The sequence below is a fragment of the Amia ocellicauda genome, chromosome 20 (assembly GCF_036373705.1).
Source record: "Amia ocellicauda isolate fAmiCal2 chromosome 20, fAmiCal2.hap1, whole genome shotgun sequence".
Taxonomy (NCBI): domain Eukaryota; kingdom Metazoa; phylum Chordata; class Actinopteri; order Amiiformes; family Amiidae; genus Amia; species Amia ocellicauda.
In genome coordinates this window covers 9,398,813-9,414,579 of record NC_089869.1, presented here as the reverse complement: position 1 = coordinate 9,414,579, position 15,767 = coordinate 9,398,813, and the positions used below count along the sequence as shown (strand labels likewise).

At 42.2% G+C, this 15,767-nt stretch overlaps 1 long non-coding RNA gene across 1 annotated transcript in view; it reads left to right on the top strand.

Moving 5' to 3' along the window:
• The first annotated feature begins 13,060 nt into the window (after positions 1-13,060).
• LOC136715881 (uncharacterized) overlaps positions 13,061-15,767 on the top strand; it is a 120,803-nt gene continuing 118,096 nt past the window's right edge. Inside the window, exon 1 of the long non-coding RNA XR_010805098.1 lies at positions 13,061-13,180. This is a non-coding gene — a long non-coding RNA (uncharacterized LOC136715881). The remainder of the gene's footprint in view (positions 13,181-15,767) is intronic.

The following is a 15,767-nucleotide window of genomic DNA, read 5'->3' as shown; positions in this document are numbered from 1 at the left end:
TCTCGCTCTCTCTTACTTTTAACTCGCCCTCCTTCCCCCTGGCCCCCCTCGCTCGCTCCGTCTCTGTCTCTCTCTGTCTTTTGCAGTTGCACTTCAAGCGCAGGTGGCTCTGACAGCAAACAAACAAGGTCGGTGCGTCGATCTGTCCACGCCGTTTCTGTCCGTCCCAACCCTCCCTCGGCTGTGTCTGTAAAGCGTAGTGAGTGTTATGTGTTCAGAGGCTTGACTACACCTGCTCTCACCTATTTGTATCGGTTACCTAATCCCCCACCCCCCCACCCAGAGGGAGGCCACCTGACTCTGACCCATCTTTCCAAGACAACGACGGCTGTCGGTTAAACTGATACTCTCTCTCTCTCACTGTTTCCATACCTCCCTCTCTTTCATCCCAAAGAGATCCCTTTTTCTCAACATGAAAGAAAGCCAATTTTCCATTTCTGGTGCTCCAAGGACCCACAGGATGATTTACATTTTTTTTGCTTCACAGATTGCTCCCGTTTGATTGGTCAACCTCAATTTAAAAGTTAAACAATTGAAACCTAGCACTAGACAACACAGGTGTGGATACAATTATTCTGTATACACCATATACATACATAAATATGGTTATACCCATTGTAGTGCATGTATTCTCCAACGCCGACTACTCTAATTTGTAATTTATTATGTGTATCCTGTGAAAAGACCATGTGACCCAAGATCTCTCTCTCTCTCTCTCTCTCTCTCTCTCCCCCTGTCCATCTCCCTCCCATGTTGACCAGTCACCTTCCCTGTGTTTCCCCTCCTCTCCTCTCTTGCTAACATTAGACCTTGGCTTCAGTGCAGCAGAGACTGTTGAGATGTCATTCCTGGAGTTATTCTCATGTAGAAGTTTGACTGGTGTAGCTAATGCACTCAATCGGTAGGGAGCCATGAGTAGCTAAATAGCAGTTTTGGTTACTGGATCATAGGGTTTGTGATTCTGCCCTCAATCCTTTACAGTTGAGTAATTACTCTGGGCTTGACACCTCCTCTGAGACAGCTGAGAGCAGCGCACTTTCGCCCACTGCATTTTATTGCTTCTGGTGTTATAAATAAAAGGAGAGAGGAGCAGACTTGAGTTTTTTTGTTTTTGATCAAAGAGATAGATTTCTGCTGGATTATCCACTATTACCACCTCCTTGTATATAAATATTAACCGTTTGCTTGCCAGCTATGGGTGTGTTGGTGCCTCCCACCTTTTGTGCTTGGTGTTTTTTGTTGCAGTTGCGTTCTCTTTGCTGCATCTCTTCATCTTTAGGCAGCAGAACTTTTAAACAGTTTTTAGATCTTTAAAAGGTCGAATAAGGAAAATCACACCATTATCAGAGTAATCACATACCACTACTGAAGCAATTAGCGAATCCAATTAAACACAGCAGTTCCTAATTGAACTTTCCGGAGTGCAGAAAGGTATTAATATTCTCTTCATCTCATTGCATTAATTGATCATCATGTACTATATTGTGGTGCAGTGCCAGGAGGGGTGAAAACTGGATGCCCCAAGAAAGGGCACTACCTACCTCAGAGACCAGTAGTGCAGCTGATACCCAGAGCCTCCATAAAGGAAGGAGGCCAGGAAAAGGAGAACTGGGTAATTGGACTTTATTGATGGATTTGGACTTTGATTAACGGATTACTATTTGTATTGTTTGCCAAGTGTGTTGGATGTCTTTTATTAGTATTTGCATTGAGTGGGACCCATTAATATATAGGTAGATTTTGATGTTTATTTTGTTGTCACGGAGCACTTTATATATAAAAAAAACAAACCCCACAATCCTTTGCACCATATCTCAACCTGTGTGTATGGCCATTTCATGGCCACACTTATAAATTGAGCCCAGCACTGTGGAAATCCCACCAGAATGCCACAATATATAGTCCAGGCACTCTGTTCTACCCCTGAAACACATCACAATGCATTGTGGGAAATTCAAGCCAATCTCCTGTGTTTGATAGGGGCTTACTTTTTCATAGCAGGGCTCAGAAGTAGCCCAGGCAGGGGGGATACAGCTATAATGCGTTTTTGGTTTTCATTCCTTCCAACCTCTTATCTGCTTCTTTCAATTATTAGCTTAAGTGGAAAAGCTGAGCATTTCAGCTCAGTGGTTAAAATGTCAGACTTCCACAACATGCTGAAACTATAGAACTCTAGGATCAAACTTAATCGCATTCTGGGACCACAGTGGCAGGGCAGTATGAGGAAGGACAGACATTACAGTTGGGTACCACACATTACAGAGCGTACCAATCCTGTACAAAAATAGGACTGCAACTTAATTGGGGCACAGAATGGAATTAAGTCCTACTGATTGACTGAATGACGGAGCAATAAAGAGAGAAATATGGTGAAAATGTGACTGAATTCTCATGTCAGGCAATCAGCCAATCAGACTCCCCCCCTGAAGAGACAGCTCTAGCAACACTTAACTTCCAAAGGGCTTGATATAGAAAGCAGGTAAAAATGTAAATAAAAAAATATGGTTTCACAGCCCCAGATTAGCACCAGTCTTGGACTCCCCAATGTAAATTTCCGTGTCTGTGAAAAGAGCTGCATATGAAATAAAATGTATAGAACTGATTGATGGTGCATACTTGGCCATTCTGACTAACAGAAGTAGCTGATGGTCTGACTGTAATCAGGGAGAGAAGGACAATATCCTCCCATGGCAGCTTTACCAGTGTACCATGCAGCACTTTGGCCAGGATCTGGGGAGAGATCATTTCCATCCAGGGAAAAGCCTGCTGAGTATCTGATAACTGACAACATCTCCCGCAGTACTTATCAACAAACCCCGACCATGCAATTCTATTATTCCTTGGAATCTATATCATGCATCTCTCTATTTTGATGCGTGCACATGGGCGTGTAAGCGCGAGTGTGTAATGCATTGTGACTCCGGCATCCCCCTCGGCCACAAAATAAGTCATTTGCAAGTCTGATTTATTGTTTGCAGCGTCCCTTTGCAGTGGGGTGCTTTTCCAAGGTGGCAGGAGATAGCGGAGACAGTAAGGGGATGACAGACCTCACTCATCCAGCCCATTGCAGTCCAAGTGCACACACGGCAGCTGCTATCCATCACAGCGTAGCTCGGGGGGGGCTGGGGAGATTTATAGCGGGATGATAGTCAACGTAGAAGCAAGTGAATTTTTGTGTCTTCACTTAGCCCTCATGTTGCAGACACTACTACATGCTAATTATAGCTAGATAAGTGAAGCTGGGCATATAAATCAGGGTTTGCTAAATCATGTGAATGAATGTGGCAATTGTAAGGTTTTAAACGTGTCAGGTGCAGCAATCTTGGGGTGCCAGGGAGGGGCAGTGTTGAGCTGATCTGCATCGCCAAGCCAAAATCAACTTGAACAGGAGACTGAACATTGTCCGTCACTGCACTGGGAGGAAAGAACTCTTAATCTCTGTCACAGACTCTTTACATGGCAATGGACAGGGACATTTTGACCAAAGCCCAAAGTGTGGGCATGAGCTTAGCGGCCCACTTCTAAGCTCTCTGCAAAAAAAGCAGAATGACAAGAGAGTCAAGGTAAAGAGCTATAAAGCCTTTAGACGGAGAAATCGTTTCAAGATTCCACAACAGGCACAGTTTGAAGATTGTACCGATAACCACTAGGTGACTTCTCGGCAAAAGAAGATTATATACCAGTCTTTGTCAGGTCTGAATCAGATTTCAAATCCTGACGGGACTTTGCTAGATCTCGCCTGTACACCGATACAGTCAAGAACGTGTCCTGCTGTAGAACTGCCAGATCCATGAGATATTGTGTTACACCAAGGTAATCAACTCCACCTTTACTTGTGTCACACTGCACAGAAGGTCTTCTGGGATACACAGAGAGCTTAGGGGCAAAATTCTCCATTGAGTGGCAATGAGATTGTGTCAACTTTGGCTGCGTTTGCCTTTTTTTTTTATATACACAGTTAAAAATGGATCAGACCTTCAAAGTAAATTTCATGTTTCCCTGAGGCCTCTTGAGGAAAATTGCCACTTTTGCAAATAATGAGGGTGCATGATTATCATGAATCATACTATAAAGCAGCACAGTCCCTTGACTTGATGGGCAGCCTGTTCTAAGTCTCTGTGCCAGTGAGTATGTTGTTATAACGGAGAGGCATTGCAAGGAATATGAAGTGACTGGGCATGGTAAATGGTCTATAATGCTGATGCTCCCCCCAGTTCATTAGCCACTTAATAATTAGAGAATCAATGAAAAGCATAGATAACCTCATAGCGGGAGCGACAGAAAACGAATCACAATGATTCATGGCACCGATTAATATTGCAACATTCAGAATAAAACACAATTGTGAGGATTATATAATCGTTCTGGCAAATCGCTAGCCACGTTGAGCTGATTATATCCAAATGATCATGGTCACTTAATGGGAAAACTGCAGCATAAATACGAATCATCCATTAAGGAAATGTGTTTAAGTGCTGCTGGCGATCGAAAGAGACATGGATGCAAAGCCTAATGCACTTCAGAAGTCGTTGCGGTTGGTCCCTACAGCGAAAACACTATACAGCCACTGTAGGATCTTTGGAATTGCGCTCCATAAATCCCCCAAACTAGCAAAATCACCCTGAGCTCCAACTCATATCAGACACTAGAATGGGGCTGTAGGTATGCCAACAAATAACAGATTTCTGCATCTTCCCGAGTCCTCATCTTATTATTGCTGGCTCCTTTGTCCCTGTTCTTTGAAACTCTTTTATGAAGAGAAATCAGATAGAGAGAGAGAGAGGGAAGAGAGAGGCAGAGGGGAGAGATAGAAACAGTACGAACAAATCAATCTCTGTAGCCTGGGACCATACGGGAGGTGAGAGCCGTCGTTAAAGTGGTACAATCCCGCAGATGCACGCCACTGTCAGGCCGGATTAATCTGCCCAGCGAGCTGACAGGTCTTCAGATTGCTGTGAATTTCTCTCCCCCCCTGCAAGAGCTGTATTATCGCCTTATTATAACAGCTTAAGGTGGCAGGGTACCAGCTGCAATGCTAAGAGGGGAGTGTGTGTGTGTGCAGAGGGGGGATCTAGTTCTTATCAAGCTCACACACAGCTTCCCATCCCTAGGAAGGGCCAGATTTGTGTCTCCCTCACAAAGATGCATTGCTTTCTGAGACACGGCACTAAACAGCTCATGCTCTGGGAATCGAAGCGGTGCATGCAGAGCTGCGCGGGTCTATATATACGTGCGCCAAGGGCCAGCCCACCCCCCCAATAAAAACAACCTGCTTGAGCTGCACAGGCCAGGTACATTTCACTGGGATGGACTCTTTATGAGACATCAATCAAGCTAATCTGTAGGTATCAAAGCTGCCTTTAGATCTAATCTACCGGGGACCATCTGCAATGCGGTGGCAGGCGGCAGGGGATTTGTGTTCATATTTTATGGTGCAACATGGGAATCTGCAGGCATAAATCCGCATTGACCAGCCATCCTTATTAAAAATTGAAAAAATATAAAGGACTGGGTTGTATATCGTTGCATAAGTGGCATCGCTTGGGATGGGCTCTCAGGAGTATGCCAGTCAACTTTGGTAGCAGGGTTAAGACGCCTTCAACCTTCAGTTTTTGTGCATTACCTCCACAACCCTCTCAAAACAGTGGCACAGTCCAACAGCCTTCTGTAAGAGCTCCTGTGTCAGGCCCTATGACCTTCAGAGCCAAGCAAGATAGTTGTTTGTTCTTGGTGATGTGTCATATGGATTTAGGTCCTAATTGTCCTGTTGGTAAAGGATGTATCAATGGGCAATGGAAATACACATATTAGAATACCTCTAACCTACTTACAGCTCATCTACATACACAGAAATGCTTCCAAACACCCCCATAAACCATTTTATTTTGAAACACTGCAAAATGTAGTAAACTGAATTAAAACCGCTAAAGACTTCCTCCTGAGTAAATCTTTTACCGAGTTTGCAAAATCAGTTCTTTGATAAAAAAAATTCCAAGGCTGGTTGTTTTTATTTTGTATTACTTGGCTGAGAGACTGTATATTCACGTTTGAGATAGTAAGCTTAATTTGCTGACAGTACATCATTTAATTCAAAACACATCCAACAAACGCACTTTGATTCGATTACAGTGCAGGGATTGTGTGCTGGCAGGTATTACCCCAAAAGCCTGCTTGTGGAAACATCAAGGTTATTGATATGTATGTATTATTTTATTATCTGTGAAGGAAATAATGAATAGGAATGTATTCTCAGGAGTGAGTGCAGTGTGTGTTGGTATAGAGGCAGGAATGTGTGAAGAAAAAGCAAATGTCAGCATCTCAGAGCTCATAGAAATGCCTCAGAACAAGGTGCACCACATTTATCGGCCAACAGAGATTTGTTCCTAGCTAGAGAGGAAATTGAGATTGTCTATCCCCATGACTGACGCTGATTATTGTTATCTTGAGAAACCTTTGCATAAAAAGGCTATAGCCGGAAATTCGGTTAAAGAAAACAGAGCTGTCCAGGCATATATAGCCCCAAGCTCTATCAAATGATGCTTCAGCTTTTGAAGTAACGCACCTCCTGTTGGTCCGTTTTTCTTTTCACATCCCTGCGGAGTTTCCTTAACTCGCTGCACAGAGTCTGAGATAATTCAAGGATGCAAAAAGATAATACATTATATATTTGAATGATTTAACAATGGAAGCAACATGTGGTGATGTATAAGGCTATATTTGTCATTGTCCAGGAACTCCGCACTGTGTGTTGAGATTAATGAGCTGAAGGAGAGTAATGAGTAAGTGATTAATGAATGAATTAGAGCTTTGGCCTTTGACTCTTTTGCAGAGGGAATCTTAACCTGGCCATAGGGATGAGTTTGTTTGCAAACCCTCCAGAAGGAGGATGCTGTGAAGTGGAGGAGAGTGGCAGAGCAATGCATGCTGGGTACAGTGTGTATTTAAATGTGAGTGCCAGAACTCTGTGTTTCATGGGGTTGCCCTTCTCCAAAACCTCTTTAAAACTCTAATAAACACCCCCAATCTTGCCTACATGAGTCAGGCTACCTCACAGGGTTTGTGTTTGTGTCCCCTCTCTGTTGTGCTTGGTGTTATGCCGCACACAAAACTAGATGCTCTCTGCTTCGGCGGCTGCTTTCTGCAGTGTGGCAGAACGCTGATGATTTGGCTGCTAAAACCTGAAAATGATATCAAGCAAACCAGCTGTGCCCGTGGCTGTGCCGTAATTGCAGTTTTGTGCCCGAGTGATCCCTCTAATTCCAGACTGCACATTATTGAAAAAAAAAAAAAAAAGTTAAATAAACAAGGCTGGGCCTGAGGAACAGACTACACACTATGGTTGGTTGCACTCTCCTGCATTCAGTACCCCTGAGTGCACTGTTGGGTGGAGGCTGATTTATTGTGCAGATGAAGCAATAAACTGCAATCAGTCTTGAGACGAGTGCACTGTAGGGAGGAAACACAGCAAAAGGTATCCGTAGAAAAGATCAACAAAAACATGAGCTGTGAATTCAATTTGGTTGAATAAGAATTTGAAATGGATGTATTTATATATTAATTAATATTAAGATAATTACTATTATGATGCTGATTATTATTATGCTTTAAATATCACAGATCAGATCAATTTAATCACACATTCTAATACATTCTGACTACAGAACACAGGACTGACTAGCGCCCTGACTGTCTCATTCACTTCCTTGGTTGTTCGGATCCGTGTGATCTGATAAGCCTGGACAAAGCAGATTCTAATGTGGATTGTCTGAGACACTTTGTAACAAAGCTGTCACAGAACTGGGAATATTGTAAATGAAAATGTCCTCATGTTCCTCTCCTTTTAAGGTGATGCCATTTTGTTTCAATTGTATCAAAGTAGGTGCATTCCCTGATAGAATAGCCTGAACAACCACCTAAAGGCAATTATTTGTGTGAATCTGCAGAAGTCACACCTTAGCTCTGCATTGTTGCCATTGCATCCGTCCTATACAATGCAATAGATCAGGCTTTTTAGCAGTTAAAACTGATACCACGATCTGAAGAAATGGGAAGTACTTATGCAGCTCCAACCTGCCGAGTAATTATAACCCTGCAGGTAACGGATGTAGCGCCTAGACCACAAGCTATACAGTGTATAGGACTGAATCTGGATGTGTTGCATACGATCCCTCAGTATGCATATATATATATATATATATATATATATATATATATATATATATATATATATATATATATATATATATATATGTGCGGTAGGATTCTGCAAATCTGCGCTACAAGAAACTATTGCAAAAAAATATTTCCCTGCACTGCACTGCTACGAAATGCTTTAAGGAGAAAATAAAAACAGTGTCTGACCTGTTTTTTCATGAGTTTTCTTCCTCCACTTCCCTTCCCGCCGATATTTCCATTTTAAATACAGCATAGGGGATTTTAGGTAGGTTAACTGTCGAAATTAATTTCTTATTGTGTTAGAAACTGTCACTCAAACTGAATGTCTATCAGATTATGGGAATGTTGTTTTAGGCGCGAACACAGAGCATTATGGGAAATGTATTTTCGTAAGGAACACTGACAAACTATTGGTCTACGCGCGTATGTCCGAAATGCCAGTGAAGCAAGAGAAGGGCATTGTGGGAAAGATAAACAACAGTGTTGCCCACACGTGTTTCGTGAACCCGGAAACGCGAAAATGGCTAATTGACCTGCTGGGGACTGACGGGGCATAACGGGCGTATATTGTAATATTCAGTGATTTTATATTGAATGAAAGAAAAGAGAAGAAGAATGACTGACAGACAGACAGGAGGAAGAAGAAAGGAACGGGGGCATAAAAAACAGGTGAAAACAGGTGCCCTGCAAGTGGGTAGGAAGGAAGGAGAGGGTCACAGATGAAAAGGGAATATAACGGTTAAAAAGCAAAGGCTGACAGTATTGTTAGGACAATGAGATGATAATGTATTAATAAGAAGAGGAGGAGAGATGGGAGAGAAAAGCAAAGAGGAAGACGAGGTCAAAACAGCAGAGTCCTTGACCTCACATCGGCGCTTACTCAAGACGCATCTTTTCCGACAGCATATTAGTCCTTTTATCCCCGTTATATAGCACTTCACAGTTTTTATTATGCTTCTTGTGTTCTTGATTGTTTTCCTCCTTGCTCCCTTCCCATAACCCCTGACTGTGACCCTACATCTTGACAGCACTTAGCTTTCACCATCCAGGATGTAGGACCTCACTTACTGTACTTGTGTAAATTGTAAATTGGAATTTGTAAAATGTATTATATTGAATTGCTATGTTTTATTTAAATTGAATTTGTAGTGATTGATGCCTTGTACTTACTGTATTTTTGCACTTATGTTGTAAGTCGCCCTTGATAAGGGCAGGGGACGCTGGAGGAATGAAACAGAAAGAAGAGGAGGTGTTGGGGGGTGGGGGTGTAATGGCGAGGGAGATTGTGGAGATTGTGTGCTATTACTAGCATTGCAGAAGTCCAAGCACAAGTATAAGCAAACCTAAACTGGAAGGCGTTAAGTCTGCTTCATAGTGATGGCAGTACATGACAGAATGGGCAGCTTTCAACATAGTTGGAGGGCATATACATAAGAACCCGTACTACTCTTTCAGAGGTTAGGACCTACCCCATGATTACTGATGTACTATAAAGTATTGTAGCAAAGCATGCTAACCTGCTGTCAGTGTAGGCCAGCTCCTCTGGGAAAGTGCCTTTAGGCTGGGTCAGTCTGGTGTCAAGCTGGAGTCAGCCCACTTGGGTATATTTCTGTGCACAAGCGGGGGGGACGGGGGGGGACTCAAGAAGAAAGTTGTCAGCTGAACTGGAGGTTGGGCTGATGGGGCCGGGTGACTCCATTGTACAGTCTGTTTCAGCTTCCCCTGTTGTGACTGTGCAGCAGGAGTCCTTGTCTTTGCTTTAGACCCCAGGTTACTATTGTCTAGTGTAGTGCTGTAGGTATTTTCTCCATGACAGTGAGCTTGAACTGGTAGGCAGTGTTTGAGGATTTGAGGAGTCCCAAATAGTCCACAAGCAGTGTACAGATCAGGAAGACTGGCCTGTACACTGCTAGAGAGAGAGACACTTTTAAGCCAGTATTAATGCATTTTATAGAATAGAGAAAGCCCTGCTATGTAGAAGAATGTTTATTTGAGATACTTAGCACACAGCCAAGCATGTGTTTCATTATTATATCATTTTTGTCCTTCCCCTTTTGTAGAATCGGCAGCTGCTGAGTTGGCATCGCCATGGGGTTTCTGTGCTTCTTTGGGAGGGATGAGCCAAAGCAGACATTCTCCGAAATGCACTGTCAAAGCCCTCCACTATTTTATGCACTGCAAGCTCAGATTCCCCCTAGCCCCGCTATTACCCTGACTGGAGGAGTTGATGCAGCTGGTACCCCTAACTGACTTCTACCCACCCGGCCTGATGCTTGGACAACTCTGCATGACTCCCCTGCCAACCCCTGGCATAGGAGTCCCAGTGGATTCGGCCTACAGGACCCTTTAACAGATGTGCCACTCAAGAGCCCAAGTATGTTTGATATAGTTATTATATTTATTATAGTTATGTTATACATGGTTTATATATTTACAAATCAATGTGAAACGTATGTTCGTTTTCTGGTGTCAACTCTGGAGTTCCCCTTTAAGCTACTTAGGTGTAATGGACCCTAAATTGAACAGCAGTTTCCATAGCAACTCTAGATGAACTGAAAACACCCCGGGCCAACCCTATTGCACCCTTGCTACCAGCAGATCAAAGGTGGAAGGTCTGTTTTTCTTCTGCCTCCTTGTATTGATTTTGTCAGTCAGGCTAATTGGTTTTAAAAGACTCTTCCCGTCCTTAATGATATTATTTATCATGCTCTGTTTAATTCCTGGTTCCTACTCTTAACGAGATCACCTTGGCATCTCAATAAAGATTTAGTTTTTGGCCTGAATGTGGAGGTTCATGGAGGCTAATGACCCTCGTTAGTGCTCTATTCAGTGGCCCTGTGTTACACACGCTTTCCCTGCACTCCCCAAATAGCTTCAGAGAGATAACTGTTAATGGATGGCTATGTTTTTTTAGGAGGGATTGTAAATACATTCCTGAAGTGGTTAACTGTAGATGCCAGCTGACACTTTACAATTTGGCAGGATGGTTAGACTGACAACTTAACTTGAAACCTGCATGCCAGTTTCAGAAGGACAAGATGCATTTTGGTCTTCCTATAACAGTTAAGGCCTCTGAAGGATCAGCCAATCAGGATCCGGTGCCAGTGACATTTTAAAAATCATTTGGGATGTTCGTCAACATATAGAATTCACACACTTAATAAAGCTCCAAAAATGATTTATTGTAATCTATATTCTCATTGTTAACATTTGGCCAGTTGGCCTTCATCAGAACAATACAAACCAATACATTGACTCCTTTAAACAGTGCAGTCGTGGAATCCCATAGGTTAGTACTCGACACAGCCAACACTTATTGCTATACAATAATGATCACAAAGCAAATAATCAGTGTATGATGACAAAGAAAAATGAAAAAAAGAGAAACAATTCAACTAATAAATAACAAAATAACAGTTAAAAAAACATTCACAATAACAATTAAAGAAAAGGTCTGATGTCAAAATCAATGTTGAGACCATATGTATGCTTGTAAAAAATGAATCCAGAATGTTTCCCTATGTATTGGAAACTTGTCTGAGGTAATACAACCCTTTCAATCCCTGTATAACTCAGACTATAAATGCTATGTTTCATGTATTTGTATCGCTACACTGTTCACTAATTCTTGTTTTAATGGCCCTCCTAGTCTTACCCACATAGGCAAGACCACATGGACATTTCAATACATTAATGACGCTCTTAGTGCTTCAACTAATTAAGCCCTTGATATTAACTTTTTAGACTTTGATCTGGGATGTTGAAAATGTGAGCATTTACGGGTAAAGTTGCACTGTGTAGAGGCACCACATCTGTAATTGCCATCTGGAATGTGATCCAAAAAGTTGTCTATTGTCCTAGGAGAGGAGTAGTCTATCCCTTAAGGTACGCTGTCACATGAAAACCAGTCAAGGAGACTGTTTGACAATGTGTTTCAAAAGGGGATCTGTATCAACGAGGTACCAGTGCTTGTTAATGATTTGTTTCAATTTGTTACCTAAAGGAGAAAACAGGTTGTACCTTATGTGCTTTGGAAGAAACCTGGGTAGAAGACATTTCTGCTACTTTTTGACTAGCCTGCTGAATCCAATTATCACTGTATTCCTTTTCCCTGAATCTCTGTATTAAAATTTCTGACTTGCTTCAAATATCATTGTTCGTTTTGCGCAAATCCATTGGCTTCTACAAAACTGACAGGTAAGCTCTTTTTAAGAGGGTTAGGATGGAAACTGTTGGCTCTCAATAGAGTTTCTATCTGTTGGTTTTCGGTACAAATCAGTAACCAATACTCCACGCTCTTTAATAATTAACATTTCTAAAAAACAAAAATTGAAACATGCTATAATCCAGAGTGAATTTCAGATGTGTATTGCAATGATTCAGATACTGATAAAATTCTTTGAGCTCACATTCACTACCTGTCTAGATAATGAAAATATGTGTTCACAATGTGGGAGGCCAAGTGTGAACTCAGCTGAGGAATAACAACACAAGACATGTTCTGTGTGAGACGGTGGCTTTCGGCCGATCAGACTCATTTGGTTCAGTGCCAGTCGCTAACTGATCCAAAGATTCCATTCCAGCAGTTTCCTGTTGGATCCTAAGGTGTCTGCTTTAACAATAAGGCTGTGCAATACGTTTCCATAACCCTTTGTATAAAGAAGTGCTTCCTGTTGTCTTAAAACCATGTCTTCTTCCTTTCCAGTAGCTTAAGCCCAAGGATTGAAACAGTGTCTTTTCTTTGAACTGGTTCCAGAATGACCACAATTGTACACAGTGTTCTAAATGAGGTCTGACTAGTGCAGTGTGCAATTGGAGCATAACTTCCTTTGATCTCATGTTTGAGGGATTTTTGTAAGGTCTGCCAAAGGATAGAGATCTGTTCCCTCTTTTTGAACTCCCTGTATGCCCCCCTCCAGCGATGAATGCTTTCACTTTCCTCAAACTGATACTACCTTCACTCCCTTCAGATCACAACAGAAGGATCCCTGGGCTCTCAACCCAGGTAAGCACACATTATTCCTTGTCAAACCTGCCTGCCTCCACAGAGCTTAATGTTTTTTGTAGTGTTAATTACATTCATCACAAAACCATTAACTGTGACATTGACTTCAACGAGCCCTGTCTCTTCTCCTGCGAATGACACAGAAGAAGAGAGCAGCACACTGAGACAAAAAGCAAAAACTAACACAAAATCAACTAATGAGATCATTGCTGTGTATCTCCCAGAACACATTTTAAACAGCACCCTTCTTACACTCCAGCCTAATTAACCCGCCCAATTATTTCTTAATTAATAATGCAGTTCATCTGATCAATTTTTCAAAGGTACACTTTTCCTGGCGGCGTGTTGTCTTTGTTTTATGTGGTGAGCGCCGTAGTGTAGCGGCTGCGTCTTGCACCGGAGCCCTAGCGAAACGATCGGCGGTGTTTTTGAAGGAATGCTCCACAGATCCTAGCTGAGCAGGTTTCTTCATTTCATGTCAGCCGTGCTTTCGTGAAGATATGGGTACCTTTTTGGGATGTGATTTATAGCTTTAAATGGAGGCCGTACAGTCTGATTTAAAATGCACCCAACCTGTAGATAAGCTTATGAATGTACCCTGGCATATGAAAACATGCTTTCATTAAGAAATAGGGACATTAAAGAGATGTGACTTACAATTGTACATGCAAGCAGTGCAGACAGGGGAAGAGCCAGACAGCCATCCATGTTTACTGTTGACTTTGTCTGCGCAAGAACTCCCAAATACATTAGAAGAGTTCCCAAAGCCAGGGAATAAGAACCAGTCTTCTGTTACCCAAGCTACAAGGTACTGCTGTGTTTGAGCTTGCTCTGTTTTGTGCTTGGTATTGTGCTGCACATGTACTCCTCCATGACTCTTGTTGGTAATATATGCTTAGGAGAAAGACAATAGAAATGTTGTTGTGTTTTCTGTTTCCCTCTGTCTGCAGGAAGGTGTGGGGATGAGGGAGCGGAGGAATGGTAGGTGAGACGGATGGCTGAGCAAATTTGGATTCTCTCCCTCTCCGTTTAATCGTAATTGATTGTTGTTAAGGCAACACTAGTTTTTAATTAGACCGAGAGAAGCCTGTTAATTGTGAAATGAGCTGAAGTGCTCCGCTCGCCTATTGTATTAATCAGCTTTTACAGTCGGCGGTCTCTAATTCAGGCGCAGGGCGTTTCAGCAGCTTAGTACGCGGTGCACCACAGCGCTCGGGTTTGTGTCTTTAATTCTGTCTTGTCATGGACCACCCTCCTCTTTTGTTTCCCGCTCCCCAGAACGTGTTTGTGTCTCATTAGCGGCATCGTTTACCATCATTAAAGGGATAAAATGAGCAGTCTTGATTGTTTTTTTGCTTATTATACCTGGCCCAGGAGGTTCCTGAGGAGCAAGCCGCAATCAGCGTAGACAAACAGCCTCTGCTTAAGCACTCCTGCAAATCTGCAGAGAGAGCCAGCTAGCTGCATGACCTGGTCAGGACTGATGCACTCATTTCATCCTACAACTCAGGAGTTAAATTGCTATTGTGTGCACAGGCCCTGGACAAGAAATGAACCTCTCACCTCCCTCCGCTGTGTGGGCTGGTAGCGGTGGCTAGTCTCAGTTATTGTAAATGGCGAATACCAGATATCTGCATTATTTGTATTTATTTGTAATGTCAATTTAAGATCTTAATCACCAGTTATTTAATTTTCCTTTCTCCATTTTTCCATTCATCAATAAATCATTTCCATTCATCATCTTTGTCGTTCATTCACAGGGGTGTCAAAATTGCACCCAGGTCAATAAATCAGTTTAATTCCTCTTAATTGCAGATGTCTTGGTCCTGAAACGTGTATGAGAGAGCAGTCAACGACACCCTTGAAAGCAGGGGCTGCCGTTCTCCTGGTTTTGTCTGGATGGCTTTTAGTGACAGCTTCTGTGTTTTTCAGGTGGCACTTACACGCGTTTTATAGCAATAACCCCTGATTAAACCTGCCTCTCGTTTAATGAGAAAATGGCATAAAGTGTTTAATGGATAATATCATGGGAAAAATGTGCTGCCACTAATTGAAATAAGAACAACAGCAGTTAATCCAATAGCCGCACTTGCTTTGCTGTTTAAATAAAATTGGAGCCCTGCTGTTTAAACTGAACTATCCTGAATTATTATTATGAGAAGCAATGCTGGTCACAAAATGAAACCGTAATTGATAACTTGCTTGATCAAATAATTTATCTGCTTGATAAAGGTGGCCAGTCAAATTAAGCTCTTCGTGTTTCTCATAAGTGCTCCTTTAGTTTCAGGGTGTTGCCCAAAACTAAGTTCAGTTAAAGTTAAAAGCTGCTAAATATTTACCATTTCAGTTATTCAGTTTTAAAGCTGTTTTATTGCAATTATTTGTATTAATATCATGGCTGCAAAAGTATACTTCAATATAATGACATCATACAGTTGGTGCTGCTGTAATCAGGCAGTGACCAATGTCAGGCGGTGACTAGGCCAAACACACTTGGCTTGATAGAGCTCTGTCTGCAAACTGGCTGGGCTGCTCTGCACTCTTTCAACGATCAACCCTTGTGTTGTTTGTCCTCCTCTTTTCCCCG